Source organism: Anguilla anguilla, chromosome 1, assembly GCF_013347855.1.
Source record: "Anguilla anguilla isolate fAngAng1 chromosome 1, fAngAng1.pri, whole genome shotgun sequence".
Taxonomy (NCBI): Eukaryota; Metazoa; Chordata; class Actinopteri; order Anguilliformes; family Anguillidae; genus Anguilla; species Anguilla anguilla.
In genome coordinates, this window is record NC_049201.1 from 83,415,283 (window position 1) to 83,434,833 (window position 19,551).

Genomic DNA, 19,551 nt, shown 5'->3' on the forward strand with positions numbered 1-19,551 from the left:
TATGTTGATCTGGGGGTTATAGGCAAGGCTACAGCAGAAAAATATTGTCATTCGCATTGGAACATGGTTCCGTCTTTTGTTCTGGCTTTTAAACTACTGTTAACATATTTTACACAGCTGTGATGCTCATGTAGCTCTTTAATGTTTTTATATTCATTATTGTGTACCAATATGTCAAATTACACAGTGAAGTTACTTTCTTGTAAAATAATCTTAGTTGTCGATAGTTTGATTTTATATTGTCATTCTGCAAACATGTTAAACTGCATGGGCTGCTGCCTGTCTTGGCCAGGACACTCTTGAAAAAGATATTTTTAATTTCAACAATAATCTCCTGGTTAAATAAAACTGTTTATAATATTTACAAATAGAAACAATTATTATTCAAGCTTTGCATACATCACAGTCAGTCTGCCATGTTCAGAAATATGAGCCTGTCAGCAGGGCCATTTCAGACAGTTTGAAAACCGTTAAGATCACACCTCCTCTACCAGCGTAAGTGCACGATTTAGCCCTGTTTTATTCTTAATGGCTGTTAGCACATTTTTTCATTGAGTTGTAAAATAATGTATATGATTCAGTAGAGTGCCTTGATAGAAGTTGAGAGAAGACGTCTTTGATTTTTGCATGCATACATTTATTGCAATTTTTTAAAGAGTAGAGAAATTTAAGTACAGTGTTGTTGTTCTCTGATCTACGGATTACAGCGAGTGCTTTATTCTGTGCTAATCTAGTGATCCTAATGGAGATCAGTCTCTCTCACTGCTGAAAGGTGGCTATGTGACCAGTGGGGAAAACATTACATTACATTACATTATAGGCATTTAGCAGACGCTCTTATCCAGAGCGACGTACAACAAGTGCATAGGTTTCATGAAGTAGAGGCGCAAAAGAAACACTAGAGTGAAGTAAGGATCGTAGTGCCAGAAGTGACCACATCGATCAGGACTCCAACCCTGTAGAGTAAGCTTGTTCAGCAAGCAAGAATCCTACCAAAACATGCACAGCATTTGTTAAAACAGTAAATTAGCTTTCTTAAAATTAAAATTATGTAAAATAAAATTAAAAAAAATATATATATATTTATATATATCATTGCATACTGAAAGTAACTCTTAATTTTATTACTTTCCATGCTATCTGTTAAACGCTGAATATCAGTGATTTTTTTGTGGAATTTTGGTTATGGCTTAAAAAACAAAAGGCAATAATATAAGTTATGTTTTTTATATATATGTTCAGGCCGATGCAGCCATGCTCCAAACAACCTCAACAGTATTTCTGTAAGCTCTTCTCTCTGCCTAAGGTACAAAATTTAGTTACTTCAGTTCTGCTTATTAATGCCAGTTTACAGGGGTTACAATATCTATCAGAAGCGAAAATCTATTTAGAATTTCTATAATTTCATGTAATCTGTTTAACTCATTAGACAGGGAAAGCAAAAAATTAAAGACATATGTTACAGGAAATGGGTATCTAAATCTTACATACACATATATTGTTTAGATGCCCTACTGGCGGACATCTTTAACTGTTTTAAGGTACACTTGTATGTTGTCTAATCTGTGTTTGTCATTTGTCCGGTTATGTATTGTGTATGCACTGACACTTTTACACAAATGAAGTTCCTAACGCATACATAAAGTTATTTTGAATTTGAATTTGGTTCAGAGATTCTAGGCTGAGCAGAATCTTTTTACATTTGTTTTTTAACACACATCTGCTGTGAAATGTATAGCATACGATTGTGAAATATAGAGCATAGGATTAATCTGAAGTTCCTGTTCATGCTCAGCTCTGCAACAGAGATGAGTAGAGTTATTTGGCTTTATGACATGCACAGAACTGTAAATGAACTGCATTTACTGGTGTGCTCTATTCCTGAAGAATAGATTTTGCCATCATTTCAACTTTTGTGAAACTAAATTTTATTCTTGAAATAATGTGTGTGTGTGTGTGTGTGTGTGTGTGTGAGTGTCTCCTTTGTATAGTCCTCCAGACCCCTGTCTGAAGATATTACAGTCTCATATTGGGATGGCAGGTATGCCATCCCGCCAAGTTACGCCTTGGCGGGGGCATGCCCCATACCTATACAGCACCGAGACTTTGGCACTTTTCAGGGTTCCCCACAGAAATAACCACAACAGCCACAGACACTCAGCCCTTAAAAACATTAAATTCTGTTCATTCTGACCCCATTTCAACAGACAGAATTCATAAACAACTTCACATGTCCACACAATAAAGCCCCAAACTAAGGGGATTTTGCGTTTTCTCCTTCTTCTTCTTCTTCTTCTTCTACTTCTTCTCTTTCTTCTTCTTCTTCTTCTTCTCATTCTTATTTTTCCTGCCGCCTATCCCACTAACAACATGTCTCCCCATTGGACATTTCACTGACACCAGCCAAATCTGCACCTACACGACCCAATCAAAAACGCGCATACACACGCAAAATACCCATACATTTTTACTCTGAAACATTTCCTGTTCAAACAGCTAGTCTGCCTGTGGCCTAGTGGGTAAGGTTACAGTCTTGGGAACATGGGGTCCTAGGTTCAAACCCAGCTTGGAACACGTTTCTTTAACCTGCTTCAACCCTCACTAATAATTGTCTACTAGCCTACTTATCAATTATTGCTTTTGCACCATATTTACCCGCCGTTCACCGTTCAGTTATTAACCGGCTACAATATTGCTAAGCCACATGGATTCAACGGGAGCTCTTCTGTGCTTACTGGCCTGTGTTCTTTAAAACCACCGGCAGGTTTGCTAATGATATTTCACGCATTGCATAGCTATGGCATGGTGCTGCACTAACGAAGTCACAGACTGGTAAACCTCCGGTTTCAGGATTGAACCCTGACTCGCCCTCAGGCAGATAATTTCCTCTTTTACACTAACGTTTTCTTACGCCTATATTTGCTTTACCAAAACTCACTCACGACCACCCATATGCATTTCATCACGGCAAATGTATTCCTTTTATTAAAAAGTTACACCAGTTCACCACTGTGCCATTTCTACTAACTATATTTCTTCACTTGGCTACCGTACAAAACTTTCATATCAGCAAACGCCACGTTTCTATTTCTACATTCATGTTACCTCGCTCTGTTCTCTATCTAGCCACATACGCTACACACAATTACTACTTATGTACATTCTGCAACTCTGCAGTTTGAACAGCTAATTCGACCGTGGCCTAGTGGGTAAGGTTACAGGCTTGGGAACACTGGGTCGTATGTTCAAGCCCAGCTTGGAACACGTTTCTTTTACTTGCTTCGACCCTCACTAATAATTGTCTACTACTTCTTAATTATTGCTTTTGCACCATATCTACCCGCCGTTCACCGTTTAGTTATTAACCGGCTACAATATTGCTAAGATATATGCATTATGACTTACCGTCTGTACGTTCAGTTATTGACCGGCTACAATATTGCTAAGCCATATGGACTCAACGGAAGCTCTTCTGTGCTTACTGGCTTGTGTTCTTCTTTAAAACCACCGACAGATTCGCTAATGATATTTCACGCATTGCATAGTTATGGCATTAGCTAACGAAGTCACAGACTGGTAAACCTCACTCACTCACGGCCACCCATATGCATTTCATGACGCAAATGTATTCATTTTATTTAAAAGTTACACCAGTTCACCACTGTGCCATTTCTACTAACTATATTTCTTCACTTGGCTACCGTACAAAACCTTAATATCAGCAAACGCCACGTTTCTACATTCATGTTACCTCGCCCTGTTCTCTATCTAGCCACATAGTATCTAGCCACTTACTACGTGTACGTTCTGCAACTCCGCATTAAAACATTACATTTAAAATCATGATTCACTCATAAGTATAACTACTAGCACTGAACATGAGAAAAAAACATTCGTGCAATAGATTACATTACAGTACAAGCAAATAATGAGTGCAATGTTATTTAACCCTCCACTTCAACAACTAATGTTCAATACCGACTGTTATATATACCATTTGATAAGGAATATAAGCTCGTTCATGGTCACTCCATTTACTTCGCACTATACTCCGTGATCATGTCAACCTTCACCTACATGCCCATTCTGCTAAAAACATATTGTTTCAACTACGGAATTTCGTAATTTCATTTTAATTTCTCTCACACTGTTGTTTTCTCTCATATGCAAAGCCTGCTGGGACATATGCGTCTGCTCCTATTCTCCACTATCATGTTTTCCGGTTCTCGTTTAGCAAAACAGCGAAGAGGATTCCTACCTGCAGATAAGCCTATCAAAATGCCTTATTGGGATGGCAGGTATGCCATCCCGCCAAGTTACGCCTTGGCGGGGGCATGCCCCATACCTATACAGCACCGAGACTTTGGCACTTTTCAGGGTTCCCCACAGAAATAACCACAACAGCCACAGACACTCAGCCCTTAAAAACATTAAATTCTGTTCATTCTGACCCCATTTCAACAGACAGAATTCATAAACAACTTCACATGTCCACACAATAAAGCCCCAAACTAAGGGGATTTTGCGTTTTCTCCTTCTTCTTCTTCTTCTTCTTCTACTTCTTCTCTTTCTTCTTCTTCTTCTTCTTCTCATTCTTATTTTTCCTGCCGCCTATCCCACTAACAACATGTCTCCCCATTGGACATTTCACTGACACCAGCCAAATCTGCACCTACACGACCCAATCAAAAACGCGCATACACACGCAAAATACCCATACATTTTTACTCTGAAACATTTCCTGTTCAAACAGCTAGTCTGCCTGTGGCCTAGTGGGTAAGGTTACAGTCTTGGGAACATGGGGTCCTAGGTTCAAACCCAGCTTGGAACACGTTTCTTTAACCTGCTTCAACCCTCACTAATAATTGTCTACTAGCCTACTTATCAATTATTGCTTTTGCACCATATTTACCCGCCGTTCACCGTTCAGTTATTAACCGGCTACAATATTGCTAAGCCACATGGATTCAACGGGAGCTCTTCTGTGCTTACTGGCCTGTGTTCTTTAAAACCACCGGCAGGTTTGCTAATGATATTTCACGCATTGCATAGCTATGGCATGGTGCTGCACTAACGAAGTCACAGACTGGTAAACCTCCGGTTTCAGGCTTGAACCCTGACTCGCCCTCAGGCAGATAATTTCCTCTTTTACACTAACGTTTTCTTACGCCTATATTTGCTTTACCAAAACTCACTCACGACCACCCATATGCATTTCATCACGGCAAATGTATTCCTTTTATTAAAAAGTTACACCAGTTCACCACTGTGCCATTTCTACTAACTATATTTCTTCACTTGGCTACCGTACAAAACTTTCATATCAGCAAACGCCACGTTTCTATTTCTACATTCATGTTACCTCGCTCTGTTCTCTATCTAGCCACATACGCTACACACAATTACTACTTATGTACATTCTGCAACTCTGCAGTTTGAACAGCTAATTCGACCGTGGCCTAGTGGGTAAGGTTACAGGCTTGGGAACACTGGGTCGTATGTTCAAGCCCAGCTTGGAACACGTTTCTTTTACTTGCTTCGACCCTCACTAATAATTGTCTACTACTTCTTAATTATTGCTTTTGCACCATATCTACCCGCCGTTCACCGTTTAGTTATTAACCGGCTACAATATTGCTAAGATATATGCATTATGACTTACCGTCTGTACGTTCAGTTATTGACCGGCTACAATATTGCTAAGCCATATGGACTCAACGGAAGCTCTTCTGTGCTTACTGGCTTGTGTTCTTCTTTAAAACCACCGACAGATTCGCTAATGATATTTCACGCATTGCATAGTTATGGCATTAGCTAACGAAGTCACAGACTGGTAAACCTCACTCACTCACGGCCACCCATATGCATTTCATGACGCAAATGTATTCATTTTATTTAAAAGTTACACCAGTTCACCACTGTGCCATTTCTACTAACTATATTTCTTCACTTGGCTACCGTACAAAACCTTAATATCAGCAAACGCCACGTTTCTACATTCATGTTACCTCGCCCTGTTCTCTATCTAGCCACATAGTATCTAGCCACTTACTACGTGTACGTTCTGCAACTCCGCATTAAAACATTACATTTAAAATCATGATTCACTCATAAGTATAACTACTAGCACTGAACATGAGAAAAAAACATTCGTGCAATAGATTACATTACAGTACAAGCAAATAATGAGTGCAATGTTATTTAACCCTCCACTTCAACAACTAATGTTCAATACCGACTGTTATATATACCATTTGATAAGGAATATAAGCTCGTTCATGGTCACTCCATTTACTTCGCACTATACTCCGTGATCATGTCAACCTTCACCTACATGCCCATTCTGCTAAAAACATATTGTTTCAACTACGGAATTTCGTAATTTCATTTTAATTTCTCTCACACTGTTGTTTTCTCTCATATGCAAAGCCTGCTGGGACATATGCGTCTGCTCCTATTCTCCACTATCATGTTTTCCGGTTCTCGTTTAGCAAAACAGCGAAGAGGATTCCTACCTGCAGATAAGCCTATCAAAATGCCTTATAAACCTTACAAACACTAAAAGTGCATCTCCACGAAATAACAGACAATGGAGCAGGACAGAAGGATAAACCTTACAAACACTAAAAGTGCATCTCCACGAAATAACAGAAAACGGAGCAGGACAGAAGGCTACACAAGTTGCGACCTAGGGAGTTATAATTCTACGGGCGTGTTGATTATTTTGTCAGTCAAGGCTCGTTGGATGGACGTCAAATCCGTGAGTACATACCATATTCCATCTGCGTTCCTGATGCGTTTACGCTTACGCCACTGCATCCTTTCTCACAGCCACTGTTTTACATATATAGCAAACCGAAACTGCTGAACGGTACGCGCTCATCAGACTGTACAGATTCACACAACGATAGCCATAATCCACAACCGTTTCTTGCAGGGTCGCATTTCTCACTCTCATAATAAAACGCTTTGCAAAAAGAACTGATATCTCATAAAAAAACACGTTTTCAACGTACAAAAATGCCAAGTTACTAAAAAGTATTGATATCAAAATGACGCCAAGTTACGATACTACAAACAATATAGGCTATCTTGCCTCACCGAAATGACATAAGATGTATCTCAAAGCAATGCTACCCAATATTTCCTCAGTTCTTTCAAGTCACTTGGCCCTGTGTTTTCTAATCTTACCATTTCACAATGTCATGCAAACTTTCTGTCAGATCAAAGAGACAAATATTTCGAATTGCCTCATGGAACACATTGAACATTGTACATTGAAAGCTTTGCAAAAAGAACTGATATCTCATAAAAAAACACGTTTTCAACGTACAAAAATGCCAAGTTACTAAAAAGTATTGATATCAAAATGACGCCAAGTTACGATACTACAAACAATATAGGCTATCTTGCCTCACCGAAATGACATAAGATGTATCTCAAAGCAATGCTACCCAATATTTCCTCAGTTCTTTCAAGTCACTTGGCCCTGTGTATAAGCATGCACTACATGGACAGGCCAAACATATGTGTGGATGGCTCTCTCACAGTCAAGATTGATTGAATAGGTGTGTGTATGTCCAATTTGTATTGGTATGTAGGCCTATGTATTTCGCTGCCCAGGCTTTCTGTTGCGTGAATGATAGTATGTTTCTTGGTACAAGTGTGTTCGTGAATGTGAATGTAAGATGCTGCCAGGGAAATGTCCCCATGCGGATAAAGAAGTTCTCTATGTATGTATGTACAATATGTGTTTTACATGCAGTATTTATTGTACGTAGCAAATATACAATAACTTGCACATGTACTCAAATTCAGTTCAGAAGCAAGTATAAACATGTTTTCTGGAGAAATGTGCTTCCTGTCGTTGCTCAGCAGCAGTTCTGTACATTAATGAATTTATACATTAATTTCAATGTACAATGTTCAATGTGTTCCATGAGGCAATTCGAAATATTTGTCTCTTTGATCTGACAGAAAGTTTGCATGACATTGTGAAATGGTAAGATTAGAAAACACAGGGCCAAGTGACTTGAAAGAACTGAGGAAATATTGGGTAGCATTGCTTTGAGATACATCTTATGTCATTTCGGTGAGGCAAGATAGCCTATATTGTTTGTAGTATCGTAACTTGGCGTCATTTTGATATCAATACTTTTTAGTAACTTGGCATTTTTGTACGTTGTAAACCTTACAAACACTAAAAGTGCATCTCCACGAAATAACAGACAATGGAGCAGGACAGAAGGATAAACCTTACAAACACTAAAAGTGCATCTCCACGAAATAACAGAAAACGGAGCAGGACAGAAGGCTACACAAGTTGCGACCTAGGGAGTTATAATTCTACGGGCGTGTTGATTATTTTGTCAGTCAAGGCTCGTTGGATGGACGTCAAATCCGTGAGTACATACCATATTCCATCTGCGTTCCTGATGCGTTTACGCTTACGCCACTGCATCCTTTCTCACAGCCACTGTTTTACATATATAGCAAACCGAAACTGCTGAACGGTACGCGCTCATCAGACTGTACAGATTCACACAACGATAGCCATAATCCACAACCGTTTCTTGCAGGGTCGCATTTCTCACTCTCATAATAAAACGCTTTGCAAAAAGAACTGATATCTCATAAAAAAACACGTTTTCAACGTACAAAAATGCCAAGTTACTAAAAAGTATTGATATCAAAATGACGCCAAGTTACGATACTACAAACAATATAGGCTATCTTGCCTCACCGAAATGACATAAGATGTATCTCAAAGCAATGCTACCCAATATTTCCTCAGTTCTTTCAAGTCACTTGGCCCTGTGTTTTCTAATCTTACCATTTCACAATGTCATGCAAACTTTCTGTCAGATCAAAGAGACAAATATTTCGAATTGCCTCATGGAACACATTGAACATTGTACATTGAAAGCTTTGCAAAAAGAACTGATATCTCATAAAAAAACACGTTTTCCACGTACAAAAATGCCAAGTTACTAAAAAGTATTGATATCAAAATGACGCCAAGTTACGATACTACAAACAATATAGGCTATCTTGCCTCACCGAAATGACATAAGATGTATCTCAAAGCAATGCTACCCAATATTTCCTCAGTTCTTTCAAGTCACTTGGCCCTGTGTATAAGCATGCACTACATGGACAGGCCAAACATATGTGTGGATGGCTCTCTCACAGTCAAGATTGATTGAATAGGTGTGTGTATGTCCAATTTGTATTGGTATGTAGGCCTATGTATTTCGCTGCCCAGGCTTTCTGTTGCGTGAATGATAGTATGTTTCTTGGTACAAGTGTGTTCGTGAATGTGAATGTAAGATGCTGCCAGGGAAATGTCCCCATGCGGATAAAGAAGTTCTCTATGTATGTATGTACAATATGTGTTTTACATGCAGTATTTATTGTACGTAGCAAATATACAATAACTTGCACATGTACTCAAATTCAGTTCAGAAGCAAGTATAAACATGTTTTCTGGAGAAATGTGCTTCCTGTCGTTGCTCAGCAGCAGTTCTGTACATTAATGAATTTATACATTAATTTCAATGTACAATGTTCAATGTGTTCCATGAGGCAATTCGAAATATTTGTCTCTTTGATCTGACAGAAAGTTTGCATGACATTGTGAAATGGTAAGATTAGAAAACACAGGGCCAAGTGACTTGAAAGAACTGAGGAAATATTGGGTAGCATTGCTTTGAGATACATCTTATGTCATTTCGGTGAGGCAAGATAGCCTATATTGTTTGTAGTATCGTAACTTGGCGTCATTTTGATATCAATACTTTTTAGTAACTTGGCATTTTTGTACGTTGAAAACGTGTTTTTTTATGAGATTGCCGTTTACAGCACAGGAGTATCTGCCCGTATCTCCACTTCTGGCAGTGAATTTAAGTATTCTATAGGACTGGGAGAACCTGTAGTTGCCAGTCAGACGCTGCTCATTCTTGTACCAAATGAAGCTGTTGCCCAGCCAAGTGCAGGTTGCTCTACAGGTCAGTTCCACTGTCTCTCCCTCTGACACTGTGTCAGACTTTACATCCACCTTCACACCTGGGTGAAGGAACAAAATGCAGAAAGAAAAACATCCAGTTATTCAACCAACTTCTCACCCTCTTCTGCTCCTCCCTCAAAACCAGGTAAACTGTACTTATTGTTACAATATACATTCAATAAAAGTGATACATTGATATTACACATTCATAAAGACATCGTCATAACAACAGTGCTTTGTAAAATCCGTCTTACGTTGTTATGAAATATTCGGTTGTCATTCCATTTTAAATTACTAACGCTGGTTCTGCGGTAGGGGATGAATCCCACATGGGGGCCCCCTGGTGGCCACGGGGGCCCTAAGCAGCCGCTTAGTTCGCTTATGCCTCGGGCAGGCCCTGCATGCATTATTTCCCAGTAAAACAGAAGGTGGGCAGACACTCACATTTCACATTGACTGCAGGGGAAGTGACTCCTCCTGTAGCACAGGAGTAGAGATCTGTATCACCAGTGCTGGCTACATTGAGGGAGTATTCATTTTGATTGGTCACAACTTCTCCGTTCTTGTACCAGGTAAAGGTTGGGCTGCCACTCAAAGTGCAGGTGCTGCTACAGGTCAGTGTTACACTCTGTGCCTCATTCTCTGTCACTTTCACCTGAAGACCTGCACACAAGAATCAACATGATAAAAAGACCATTCTGTTTCTATTAGAAAATAATTAGGAGTATTGCCAGTTAATAGTTAAAAAGCCAGTTTAGAATTACCTGTAACTGTCAATAAGACTCCAGGACGACCAAAATATTTTCCACGATCATGGCCGGTCAGGAACCTGAAGCGATATATTGCTGAATCCCTTTCTTTCAGTTGCTTTATTGTGAAAGTGCAGTCATTGCTCATATCCCCCAGATACTCCACACGGTCAGAGTACTCTGGGTCCTGGGACAGGTCATCAGGCTCCTGTGCTGCCTTCCATTGAATAAACCATAATGTTTTCTGCACTGGGCCAGATGTGGGATATGAGTAAGTGCAGCTCATGTTAACTGAAGACCCCTTTAAGGCACAGATTCTCTGAGGGGTGTAAGTCACTCCCCATTCCCTTTCCCCATGGCTCAGCACACCTGAAAAACACACACACACACACGCACACACCCACATACATACACACACACGCACACACACAAATACACACACACACACACACACACACACACAAATTGAAAACACAGATGTGTTGGCAACATGACAGATAAGGGATTCAATTAACAAAACTTTAAAACTACTGCACCTAACTTACATAGTACATCAATAATTTGTGGAGCCCTTGATATGTTCTGGAGGCAGGGTGATATCTGTGGTTGGTTTTGTTAATATAATTTTGGACCTTCCAATAATATATATATATATATATATATATTATATATATAGTTGTTTTTTCAGTGATATAAGAATTTGCAGGTTCAAACAAATTAACTGCATAATCTTTTGTCCCTCTGTTAGCTATTTTAATACTAACTGACATCAGTAGATGGCAGTAGCCGCCAATAAATGTGAGATTCGCAGGTACAGGAAATCTTGCTTAGTAGCTAGCTTTGTTAAAAAGTAACATTATGCCAAGCAAGTTAAGAGTGAGTGTCTGGGTACACTCTCGGCTGAAAACTGTTATGTTTTGCTAACAGTGAAAATTAACTGCTTTTATCAAAATATGTGGCACCAAAATACTTTTTATCCATTCCAAGAATGCAACATGCACAGCCAACAGCTCCGATCATTTTGCAAAGGCACAGATATTTATATCATGCCTCTGTCTCAGTTTTAAAGCTGGGTGTGAAGAGGAACTTCTAAGTTCTCTCTTTGTTCCCCTCTCTCTTCAGATGAGAAATGTTGCACTACTCTAAACTAATGTACTGTAGAACATTATTTTATAGAAATTATCTACATTCCTTAAAGCAATTTAAATGTATTCACTTTTGCTTCTGATTGAGATAATGAAGGGAGACTAATAAGTAGGAACACATGCTGATAAATACTTTATATGTAGACTGAAACATCAGAACTACATTTGGAAAAAAAACACAAACAATTTACCTGACACGGAGAGGACGATTACCAACAAGGTATTGAAGAGCATGGCTGCATCAGATTGAAAATATTTATCCAAATACACATATACAGGTCTTGATTATTATTTACACTGTGAAAATGAACAGCACAAACAAAGACTGTCAGAGTATTCTCTTAATTTGCAGAAATACCAGAATAACAATTACTACACAAGCACACACAGTGAGTTAATATGCTGCTAATGCCTAAAAATGCTCTGGGTTTTATGAAGAGCTCACAAAGATTCCAGAAAGCAGAGACTCAAACAGCATTTTACTTGATGAATGATATTTGTATGGAAGAAGCAGCAATCATTTCTAGTCAGAAAATGCATTTTATTTTATATTTGATTCAAGTTTAATCTTCTTGCACCACAAAATATCATGATGTAGTTTTGACTGAATGAAATAATATGATAATGCACTTAACAGGAGAGAGTTATGATCTGGCCTCAGTGGTTTGTTAATGTGCCATTAGTATTAAACAGCCTTGCAGACAGAGCAGTGTGGCTGAATATGATCGCAAATAAAATGCTTCACACTAAATATAAAAGTAGAATGTGTTACAGATCTGACTCACTTCCTGAATGTCATACTCATTTTAGATTTTATCAGATTCGTTTGCTTTGTGTCTGGACTGGAACAGTAGTGCCTTTTCAAAAGGACTGGGTAATTCTCATTTCTTTGCCCCCACTGTATTATTGAAATTCAGATGTCAATAATTATGTTGATTTTTGCACATTACGCTTATAAAATAAACATAACTACTATGTTTACAAAAATGATTCTGGATTACAACACGAACTGATGCTACGATCTGAGGCTTTGCCTATTCCAATACATCCATCTATCCATCCATTATCTACACCCGCTTATCCTGAGCTGGAGCTGGTGCTGGAGCCTATCCAAGCATGCATTGGGCGAGAGGCAGGAATATACTCTGGTCAGGCTGCCAATCTATCGCAGGGAACACATACCATTCACTCACACATTCATACCTATGGGCAATTTAGAGTCTCCAATTGGCCTATTTGCATGTTTTTGGACCGTGGGAGGCAACCGGAGTACCCGGAGGTACATGCAAACTCCAGACAGAAAGGCCCCAACCTGAGATTCGAACCCAGAGCCTTCTTGCTGTGAGGCGACAGTGCTACCCACTGCAAGGTGTGATAGGCATCAGGCACAGGTAAACACTCATATATTCAGGAGCCCTATACAAAATCCATTACCTAAACCAGATTATTTAATTCAGATTAGTAAAAGATCTTCCAAGAAATTGATCTGAAATGTACATACAGGACTTCCCTATTTTACTAACTGCCCCATCTACAAGTAGATTGAATGTATTGCATCCATCTATCCATCCTAGGTAAATTTTACTGCCACAAACAGCATACTTTACCATTGCTACCATACGTAGCTCAGTCGTGTTTCATGCATCGGATTTTTGACATGAAGCCGAAACATCAACAAAACGTTGCTGTAACTTAGCCTATAACCCGCTTATTAACATAAAGATTGCACACACTGTACTTTCACAGAAGATGAAAGGAGTGGACAGATGTAGTTTTTGTATCTTTGTGTATCGCAGCAGTGCAGTATGGTGGTTTGGGGGTCCAGAGTGTGGCTCTGGGAGCTCTGAGGTTGCAGTTTCTATCCCCAACTGGAGCACTGCTCTGGGGCCCCAAAGCGGGTACTGTGAGGTGCCCCTGCTTGGCTCTTTTGTGCAGAGGAGAAGCAGGCATAGCTGTGGGTGAAGTTGCCTAATTTCAGATGAGTGCCACCCTTACCACAGACAGTGGAGGAAGTTAAAATGCCGCTCACTTCGTGCAGCCTGTTCTATTCTTTATTTTATTTCACATCTCAGTTCAGTGTCCGGTGCTGCTGCACTGTTTCTGTGGTTGGTGTTCATGCGACCTTTTAGAACTCTGGCTTTGCTTTGCCTGTTATACGGTCCTTCATGCACATAATTAGTTGCATTTCAATGCTGATATTTCATAAAGATGACTTTTACTACATAAAACATATTGTATAGTATTATTATAGAATCTTTCACAGAGATGAACTTGATCCTCACATGTGAACTAAATGGAATGCAGGCAAAACATGATGGCCATATGAAGAAAATAATGATAATATTTTTCAGATCAGAGGTTAGAGGTTCACAGTGCATTACAATGCTCAAATAAACCATAATACATTGATACACAGAAAAAAAAACAATGTATGTAAAGAAAACAAATAAAATATGCATTCTTTCAAATACCTAAAACCAGACAGAAACATAAATATGGCCTCAATACAACAAGGCAATGTAAAATTAAGTACTAAAACACTGTTTTGAAAACATCTAAGAATTTACCTTTAAAAGTGACTTGAGTTTGGAGATTATAATCTGCGCAGACTATAATACAATCTCATAAAAAAACACGTTTTCAACGTACAAAAATGCCAAGTTACTAAAAAGTATTGATATCAAAATGACGCCAAGTTACGATACTACAAACAATATAGGCTATCTTGCCTCACCGAAATGACATAAGATGTATCTCAAAGCAATGCTACCCAATATTTCCTCAGTTCTTTCAAGTCACTTGGCCCTGTGTTTTCTAATCTTACCATTTCACAATGTCATGCAAACTTTCTGTCAGATCAAAGAGACAAATATTTCGAATTGCCTCATGGAACACATTGAACATTGTACATTGAAATTAATGTATAAATTCATTAATGTACAGAACTGCTGCTGAGCAACGACAGGAAGCACATTTCTCCAGAAAACATGTTTATACTTGCTTCTGAACTGAATTTGAGTACATGTGCAAGTTATTGTATATTTGCTACGTACAATAAATACTGCATGTAAAACACATATTGTACATACATACATAGAGAACTTCTTTATCCGCATGGGGACATTTCCCTGGCAGCATCTTACATTCACATTCACGAACACACTTGTACCAAGAAACATACTATCATTCACGCAACAGAAAGCCTGGGCAGCGAAATACATAGGCCTACATACCAATACAAATTGGACATACACACACCTATTCAATCAATCTTGACTGTAAGAGAGCCATCCACACATATGTTTGGCCTGTTCATGTAGTGCATGCTTATACACAGGGCCAAGTGACTTGAAAGAACTGAGGAAATACTGGGTAGCATTGCTTTGAGATACATCTTATGTCATTTCGGTGAGGCAAGATAGCCTATATTGTTTGTAGTATCGTAACTTGGCGTCATTTTGATATCAATACTTTTTAGTAACTTGGCATTTTTGTACGTTGAAAACGTGTTTTTTTATGAGATATCAGTTCTTTTTGCAAAGCTTTCAATGTACAATGTTCAATGTGTTCCATGAGGCAATTCGAAATATTTGTCTCTTTGATCTGACAGAAAGTTTGCATGACATTGTGAAATGGTAAGATTAGAAAACACAGGGCCAAGTGACTTGAAAGAACTGAGGAAATATTGGGTAGCATTGCTTTGAGATACATCTTATGTCATTTCGGTGAGGCAAGATAGCCTATATTGTTTGTAGTATCGTAACTTGGCGTCATTTTGATATCAATACTTTTTAGTAACTTGGCATTTTTGTACGTTGAAAACGTGTTTTTTTATGAGATATCAGTTCTTTTTGCAAAGCGTTTTATTATGAGAGTGAGAAATGCGACCCTGCAAGAAACGGTTGTGGATTATGGCTATCGTTGTGTGAATCTGTACAGTCTGATGAGCGCGTACCGTTCAGCAGTTTCGGTTTGCTATATATGTAAAACAGTGGCTGTGAGAAAGGATGCAGTGGCGTAAGCGTAAACGCATCAGGAACGCAGATGGAATATGGTATGTACTCACGGATTTGACGTCCATCCAACGAGCCTTGACTGACAAAATAATCAACACGCCCGTAGAATTATAACTCCCTAGGTCGCAACTTGTGTAGCCTTCTGTCCTGCTCCGTTTTCTGTTATTTCGTGGAGATGCACTTTTAGTGTTTGTAAGGTTTATCCTTCTGTCCTGCTCCATTGTCTGTTATTTCGTGGAGATGCACTTTTAGTGTTTGTAAGGTTTATAAGGCATTTTGATAGGCTTATCTGCAGGTAGGAATCCTCTTCGCTGTTTTGCTAAACGAGAACCGGAAAACATGATAGTGGAGAATAGGAGCAGACGCATATGTCCCAGCAGGCTTTGCATATGAGAGAAAACAACAGTGTGAGAGAAATTAAAATGAAATTACGAAATTCCGTAGTTGAAACAATATGTTTTTAGCAGAATGGGCATGTAGGTGAAGGTTGACATGATCACGGAGTATAGTGCGAAGTAAATGGAGTGACCATGAACGAGCTTATATTCCTTATCAAATGGTATATATAACAGTCGGTATTGAACATTAGTTGTTGAAGTGGAGGGTTAAATAACATTGCACTCATTATTTGCTTGTACTGTAATGTAATCTATTGCACGAATGTTTTTTTCTCATGTTCAGTGCTAGTAGTTATACTTATGAGTGAATCATGATTTTAAATGTAATGTTTTAATGCGGAGTTGCAGAACGTACACGTAGTAAGTGGCTAGATACTATGTGGCTAGATAGAGAACAGGGCGAGGTAACATGAATGTAGAAACGTGGCGTTTGCTGATATTAAGGTTTTGTACGGTAGCCAAGTGAAGAAATATAGTTAGTAGAAATGGCACAGTGGTGAACTGGTGTAACTTTTAAATAAAATGAATACATTTGCGTCATGAAATGCATATGGGTGGCCGTGAGTGAGTGAGGTTTACCAGTCTGTGACTTCGTTAGCTAATGCCATAACTATGCAATGCGTGAAATATCATTAGCGAATCTGTCGGTGGTTTTAAAGAAGAACACAAGCCAGTAAGCACAGAAGAGCTTCCGTTGAGTCCATATGGCTTAGCAATATTGTAGCCGGTCAATAACTGAACGTACAGACGGTAAGTCATAATGCATATATCTTAGCAATATTGTAGCCGGTTAATAACTAAACGGTGAACGGCGGGTAGATATGGTGCAAAAGCAATAATTAAGAAGTAGTAGACAATTATTAGTGAGGGTCGAAGCAAGTAAAAGAAACGTGTTCCAAGCTGGGCTTGAACATACGACCCAGTGTTCCCAAGCCTGTAACCTTACCCACTAGGCCACGGTCGAATTAGCTGTTCAAACTGCAGAGTTGCAGAATGTACATAAGTAGTAATTGTGTGTAGCGTATGTGGCTAGATAGAGAACAGAGCGAGGTAACATGAATGTAGAAATAGAAACGTGGCGTTTGCTGATATGAAAGTTTTGTACGGTAGCCAAGTGAAGAAATATAGTTAGTAGAAATGGCACAGTGGTGAACTGGTGTAACTTTTTAATAAAAGGAATACATTTGCCGTGATGAAATGCATATGGGTGGTCGTGAGTGAGTTTTGGTAAAGCAAATATAGGCGTAAGAAAACGTTAGTGTAAAAGAGGAAATTATCTGCCTGAGGGCGAGTCAGGGTTCAATCCTGAAACCGGAGGTTTACCAGTCTGTGACTTCGTTAGTGCAGCACCATGCCATAGCTATGCAATGCGTGAAATATCATTAGCAAACCTGCCGGTGGTTTTAAAGAACACAGGCCAGTAAGCACAGAAGAGCTCCCGTTGAATCCATGTGGCTTAGCAATATTGTAGCCGGTTAATAACTGAACGGTGAACGGCGGGTAAATATGGTGCAAAAGCAATAATTGATAAGTAGGCTAGTAGACAATTATTAGTGAGGGTTGAAGCAGGTTAAAGAAACGTGTTCCAAGCTGGGTTTGAAGCTAGGACCCCATGTTCCCAAGACTGTAACCTTACCCACTAGGCCACAGGCAGACTAGCTGTTTGAACAGGAAATGTTTCAGAGTAAAAATGTATGGGTATTTTGCGTGTGTATGCGCGTTTTTGATTGGGTCGTGTAGGTGCAGATTTGGCTGGTGTCAGTGAAATGTCCAATGGGGAGACATGTTGTTAGTGGGATAGGCGGCAGGAAAAATAAGAATGAGAAGAAGAAGAAGAAGAAGAAAGAGAAGAAGTAGAAGAAGAAGAAGAAGAAGAAGGAGAAAACGCAAAATCCCCTTAGTTTGGGGCTTTATTGTGTGGACATGTGAAGTTGTTTATGAATTCTGTCTGTTGAAATGGGGTCAGAATGAACAGAATTTAATGTTTTTAAGGGCTGAGTGTCTGTGGCTGTTGTGGTTATTTCTGTGGGGAACCCTGAAAAGTGCCAAAGTCTCGGTGCTGTATAGGTATGGGGCATGCCCCCGCCAAGGCGTAACTTGGCGGGATGGCATACCTGCCATCCCAATCAGCATCTTGTTTCCCCAGCCGTGACTCTCAGTTTGAGATGTGAGTATTTGAGGTCACATTTGTGTATTTTACATTCATTTATGCACAAGAACTAAGAGATTCTTCTGAGAGAACAAGCATTCCATTATCAGACAGATTGAGATTTTGGGGTCTCAGTTGATTTCAATCTTTGATTGAAATGAAAAACTGGACCCTTTATCTGCCACCAAATAATTTTTAAAAGAGGGGGGAAATGACTGCATGTTTTCACCACGTTAGGCCAGCCAATCCAGAGAAAATTCGGCTGACGACCAACCACAAGAAATGTAACAAGTAACGGCAGTTGTCAATAGAAATGTCTTTGAGTAAAAAGTACATAAATTCTTTATCGATGTAGTGGAGTAGAAAGTGAAAGTTGCCAATATTGTTCATATTCAGAAAAAGTACAAAGTTTCCAATATCCTACATAAGTACAGTAACAAAGTACATGTACTTAGTTACTTACCACCACTGTGCAAAAATAACAAAACAAGCATATTGGCACAAGCAATGCATGGCCCTAATCCTCTTAGTGACCATCAACTTACTGCTCATGTTTCCTTGTGTTATTGATATAATTAGTGCACATTATGTCCGTTAAAAAATCATTTTTATCACCTTGCTGGATTTTCTACTGTGGAATAGAAGTGTGTTGAGTTACATTCTGTTTGCTTTTTTAACCCACTCAGGTTTGAAGGTGGATATAAATTCTGACACAGTGTCAGTGGGCGATACAGTGGAACTGACCTGTAGAGCAACCTGCACTCACCTGACTGAGAGCAACAACTTCATCTGGTACAAGAATGAGCAGCTTCTGCCTGACGACTACAGTTTCTACGAGTCCTATAGAATCCTTACATTCACAGCCAGAAGTGGAGATACGGGCAGATACTCCTGTGCTGTAAGAGACAATCAGCATCTTGTTTCCCCCGCCGTGACTCTCAGTGTGAGATGTGAGTGTTTGAGGTCACATTTGTGTATTTTACATTCATTTATGCACAAGAACTAAGAGATTCTTCTGAGAGAACAAGCATTCCATTATCAGACAGATTGAGATTTTGGGGTCTCAGTTGACTTCAATCTTTGATTGA

General features: G+C 39.2%; 2 protein-coding genes and 1 long non-coding RNA gene across 3 annotated transcripts in view; 2 read left to right on the forward strand and 1 right to left on the reverse strand.

Moving 5' to 3' along the window:
• The window catches only part of LOC118232142 (basement membrane-specific heparan sulfate proteoglycan core protein-like), a 1,449,502-nt gene that overhangs the window by 673,684 nt on the left and 756,267 nt on the right, over positions 1-19,551 (forward strand). The window lies entirely within an intron of this gene.
• The window catches only part of LOC118232246 (B-cell receptor CD22-like), a 282,573-nt gene that overhangs the window by 78,163 nt on the left and 184,859 nt on the right, over positions 1-19,551 (forward strand). The gene's annotated exons all lie outside the window — the stretch shown is intronic.
• On the reverse strand, positions 12,421-14,498 carry LOC118232632. The gene is made up of 2 exons (XR_004766358.1): positions 14,468-14,498; positions 12,421-12,646 (listed from the first exon to the last, which is right to left on the reverse strand). It is a non-coding gene; the product is annotated as an uncharacterized LOC118232632 (long non-coding RNA).